This window comes from Tenrec ecaudatus, chromosome 11 (genome assembly GCF_050624435.1).
Source record: "Tenrec ecaudatus isolate mTenEca1 chromosome 11, mTenEca1.hap1, whole genome shotgun sequence".
NCBI lineage: Eukaryota > Metazoa > Chordata > Mammalia > Afrosoricida > Tenrecidae > Tenrec > Tenrec ecaudatus.
In genome coordinates this window covers 98,383,685-98,389,263 of record NC_134540.1, presented here as the reverse complement: position 1 = coordinate 98,389,263, position 5,579 = coordinate 98,383,685, and the positions used below count along the sequence as shown (strand labels likewise).

Below are 5,579 nucleotides of genomic sequence, written 5' to 3'. Positions count from 1 at the left end.
TGTTTATGGAAGTAGTAATCACCAGATCAAATGATCCCTTGTATTAGGTATATCCAGTGCACAAGATTTTTTCAAATTGTTGAAAAGAAAGGATTTTATTTGAGGAGTAAGGTGGGTCTGACTGAAGTCATGGAAATTTATTCACCTAATATGCAAATGAAATTTGGACCTTGAATAAGGAATCTGATGAATAATTGATGTGTTTGAATTATGGTATTGATGAAGAATATAAAAAAATATGATGGACTGCCAAAGAACCAACAAATCTTTCTTGGAACAAGGACAGCCAGAATGCTCCTTAGAGGCAGAGATGGCAAGACTTATCTTCATATACTTTGGACAGGTTTTCTGGAGAGACTAATCCCTGAGAAAGACATCATTGTTGGTAAATAGATGGGCAAAGGAAAAGAGGAAGACTTTGACAAGATATATAGAAACAGTGGCTTCAACAACAGGCTCCAACATAGGACATGGGTGATGGTAGCAAAGGGCTGTGTAGTGTTTGCTCTATTGTACATAGGGTCACTGTGGTTCAGAACTGACTACTGACAATGACACCGAGTGTGATGGACTAAGGAGCCCTGGAGGCGTAATAGTCTATGTCTTAGGATGATAACACCCAAATACGCAGTTGGAATTCACCAACCACTCTCTGGGAGAAAGATAAGGCTTTGGGGCCTTTACAGATTTATAACCTTTGAAAACCAAAGGATCAGTTCTACTCTTTTCTATAGAATTGATGTTGGAATTAACTTAATTGCAGTGGGATTTGTATGAGTTAAGTATGGTAAACTCATATATAACAGGTTCCTGAGGTATTTCTGTTGGTGTTCAGTTAGGTGTGATGGATAGAGCAATAGGAGAGATGTTTTTAGGTACCAGAAAGATTCTGAACTTGGGCCATAAGCTTTATCCTTTCCACAGGGAGCTTACCATAGTTCAACTGTGGGCTAAGTAAGGCAAAGCATCCATTTCTGTCTATAAACGGGAGTATAAAATACTTATTTCACTGAGATTAAGAGTTTAACGTGTGTTTATATGTTCAGAACATTTAAGCAGTCATCATCTAATGAATAAGAGAAAAACAAAAAATCTATAATCACTAGGAAAGTAACATCTAACATGGATTTATTTCCAAAAATATCTCAAATCATATTTTCAGTGAAATTCAATGATATGTGTACTGAGATTAGGAACTGCAAGTTGTGTAAAAGTAAAATGAAAATCTTTGTAAGCGTGCTTACATCTCAAGTGTGATATAAAATAAAGTCTAGCTGAGAAGGCCCTGATTATTTCAGAGAAGGATTGAATGTTTGCAATGTAAAGAAACACAAAATGATAATATACATTGATGTAACATCTATAATTTTTTTCCTAGAATAATTTGCTTTTTCAAAAAAAAATTAAAGGACACAATTCTTTTTGCTCATGTTATTGTTGCTGTTACAGGCTATCAAATCAGTTTGACACATAACAACCCTGTGCACAATAGAACAAAATTTTACACAGACCTGAGCCATGATTCCTATGCCTGAACCCATTGTTGCAGCCACACTGTCAATCTGTCTTGTTGAGGGCCTTTCTATTTTTCAACGACCCACTGCACTTCTAAACATGATGTCCTTCTAAAGGGTCCAGTCTCTCCTCACAATATGTCTACGGTATGTAAAACAGAGTTTTGCCATCCTAATTTCTAAGGAGCAATCTGGCCTAATGCTCAATGTTTGGTGTTGTTTAATATACTAGGCACCATTTTCCACAGACCTGTAGCTACAGACATGTAGGTATTAAAAAAATCAAACATTTCTAAAATTTATTAAGAAGGTGGCACAACCATAGGTTGAAAATCACTGATGAATATGTTAAAATCTAAACTCTTGCTATAATGTAGTCTTATCTTCTTTGCCTTATGTTTTTATGATTACTTGAAATTCATATTCTTTCATATGAGGGGCTTCAAAAAGCTCATGGAAAACATACATTATATTTTAATTCCCTTTATCACAATTTTTAAAATCCCCTGGGTAAATTTCTTAAAGCCATTTAATGTTTTCACTTCTAGGAATTTTCTTTCAATGATAATTCAAATGTCATCTTTATCATACAGATAGCAACTGACAAGGTACTTATTAGACAATAAATTAATCATTCTTTCAGTTATTCATTGATCACCTACTCTCTGCCTTTCCTGTCTTAGCCATTGTGTTAGTCTAGGTAGACCAGAGACACAAATTCATAGGACACTCATATGTATATAGGAAGGAGCTTTATATACAACAGCAGTTGAATATTGAGAAAACATTCCAACCCAACTCAGGCCAAGTCCATAAGTCAGAGATTGCCCATATGTCCGATACCAATCTATAAAATCCTCTTCAGACTCACACAATACATGAAATAATGCTGAATGCAGGAGGATCACAGGCCAGTGAGTTGGAAGTTTTGTGGATCCAGTGGTGTTGTAAGCATCTCAGTGCTGGCAGGGGTCTCTACGTGGTTTGTCTGGATCCAAAGGTCTTGTTGCATCAGGGTAGATCCATGTGGATTCTCCAGCTCCCAGGCCATAGAGCCATGTGCCTTCTCAGGAAAGCATCTCTCAGGGAGTGAGCAGAGAGAGCGAAGTGTCTCCTGTCTTCAAGGAGGAAATCCCGGAGTTCCCAGAATTTTCTGGAGAAAACCATGCCCACCCAGAAGACTCACTGGTTATATCTTGATTGACAGGCCAGACTCTATCCCTTCACTCATAATCCTCTCAAATTGACACCAAATTATGTAACTAACACAGCCATGCATCTAGGTATTTTACCAATCCATCACTGTAGATAATATTTTGTAGTAGTGAGAAAAGATAAAGAGTTCTACAAATATAAAAGATAATACTATAAGGGTTATTAATGAGGTCATTCAGTTTTAGGCTTCCTTTTTCTACTTGGAAGCAGGTGAGGCAAGGAGAAAGTTAAGGCTTACATTTCAAAGTCTCATTCAAGTCTTCTGACTGCTCTGTGTAAAATCTTTGGATCTTTACAAATGTAAAGGTAGGTCCAATTGGAATGTCAAATCATTCCACATATTAAAATGCCGGGAATGTATTTCCTTGGAAAGATTTGGAGGGAAAGAAGAGAAGACTAACAAGTTGAGGGGGTTTAATGAGTGTTTCAGGGCAAAGAGGTGAGATTGAGACAAGGGCAGCACAGTTAAGTAGATGACTGGAGATTGCAAGGAAGTTTGGCAGCAGAGGATTTTACAGAGGCAGCAAATGAAGGGCTTATGTTAAAAGAGATATGTGATAGTCATTTTTGAGTTGTGTTGCTTATATGCTATGAGTCATTCCAAAGATTATAGGACCTACTTTTAGAGAAATCAAGGTATCGTTTTGTAAATTAGCACAAAACAAGGACGCAAAGAGAAGCCTATCATCAATGGTTCTGGAAATGCTCCTGCAGACACAGCTGTCAGAGTTTAGTGGCATCAATGTATTACAACAGTGGCAACGATATATCACAGACAGAAGTAGCTGCTGCATGTGAAACTCCATGGCATGAACCAAAATATTTAAGGTGATTATTACGCATTGCGGTAGTTACATAATCTGCTGTCTATTTCTGAAGGGGGTGGATTCTAGCCTGTCAATCAGGTTGCAGTTTGATGACCTCATCTGGAGGCTCCATGGAGATAAATAGCTCAGTGGAGGCCAGATACACGCAGGCTCTCTGCTTTGCATTCCTGATGACAGGAAACATGGAGCTATGACAGAACCCTAAAGCTGGAGGAGTCACGTGGAGACCCACGACATCACTGAGATGGTTACACCCACCACTGGATCCACAGACGTTCCACCCACTGGCCTGTGAGCTTCCTGCATTTGGTGTCATTGGATGTGTTGTGAGTCTGAAGAGGAAATTGTAGATTGCTATCAGACATATGGGCTAATATCAGAATTATGGATTTGATCTGACCTGGGTTGGGAAGTTTTCTCAATATTTAATTGCTCTTGTATATAAAGCTCTTTCTTATACACAGGTGAATGTCTATGAATTTGTTTCTCTAGTCCACCTGGACTTACAGATACTTCCAATAAGTGGTAAGAGGGATATTGAGCCAATGTGCTTAAACTGAAAGGTAAAGTAGTTTTGGTAGCTAGACACAGGAACCAGGGGTTGTTCCTCTACATACCAAACTCCATCTCCCTGCCCCCCCCCGCCCCCGCCCCAACTCCTCCCCTGGAAGTTGGAAACGAATAAAGACTCTGGGGCATGCGCCAATTCAGGCCCCGGCCCAGGGAGCCAATACACCTAGGTGAGCCCAAACTCAGCCAGGTAGGATTAATTCAGCCAATAGGGTCAACCAGTACTGTCAACCATGCTTCCCAGACTAGGGCCCTAAAGGCCGGAACCTAGAGACCACACTTTCTTTTCCCTTCAGCTTCCTCCCCGCTTTCCATTTGGCTGCCCCATGGTTTGTCCGTGGCCTCAGGCCGCCATGTGTGGGTGTGTAGTCACATGGGGTTGCCCATGTCCCGTGACTGTAAAACTTGAAACTTCTTCTGTCCTTTCATAAAAAATCCCACTTGGAGCACAAACCAGACTTCACCGTGAATTCTTTCTCATGCGAAGCCAAGAACAGAGATATTTCTCACGTGAGAAACTTAACAGTTTCAGCGTATATGTTGATGCATAGTCATTTTAAATATTAAAATTCAGTGAAGGTAACTACATACTTTGAGAACAACAGCATCCCCGTGGTCAACTAAACATTTAAACAGAGCAGTTGGATTCCAAAACTAGCGCTCTTTCTATTCAGTACCTATCACGTTCATAAAGAAACATGCATGACATGTACATTTCTGGTATATTGAAAAACAATTGTACAAGCAGTTAAAAAGAACATACACCCCAATATTAGTGAGAGTTTTCTGAACCAAAGATAAATTTCAACACATAAATAGTATAAAGAATAATTTATAACAGTAGTTAATTTTGATGACAAGAAAAGGATTTCCAAAACAGGAGAATAATATTGTACAAATAGATATATTTCTTGCAATCTCATCAATTGGTATAAGTATGATATCACTTTGAAGATGTGGCTCAAAACAAATATTAAATAAAAAAGAAGAAAGTGTTCATATTGTTTTCAGTTATATTTAAGCAGTAGCAATTATTATAGAAGGTGTTATAACAGAATACACTTATGATTATATTAAAAAAAACTGGTAATACCTACTTGGCAGGGGAGATACCATGATCATGAAGGTGGTTTTCCCAGGGCAAGGCTTATCCATTGCACTGTGGATGTGCTGACCCCTGCGATTTCCCCAAATGTGGGAAACTCAACTGCATAATTTGTGGTAGTGAGGGACTGTGTGTGTGCTCTCCCCTGTAAAAAAAGAAGAAAAAAGAAAGAAAGAAAACTGGCATATTTCATTACACACACACACTTATATACTTATTTATTGTTTAGTAGCATTGGAAGAAGGATCCCAGGTGGCATAATAGGTTAAATGCTAATCTGTAGGCAAAATAGGTTGACTTGCTAACCACAGGTCAACAGTACAAACCCACCATCCATATGAAGGATGA

General features: G+C 38.6%; 1 non-coding gene across 1 annotated transcript; it reads left to right on the top strand.

Annotated features, from left to right (window-relative positions):
- Window positions 1-5,215: 5,215 nt before the first annotated feature.
- LOC142461777 (U1 spliceosomal RNA) lies at window positions 5,216-5,379 on the top strand. Its single transcript, XR_012786974.1, has one exon. It is a non-coding gene; the product is annotated as a U1 spliceosomal RNA (small nuclear RNA).
- The last annotated feature ends 200 nt before the right edge of the window (window positions 5,380-5,579 follow it).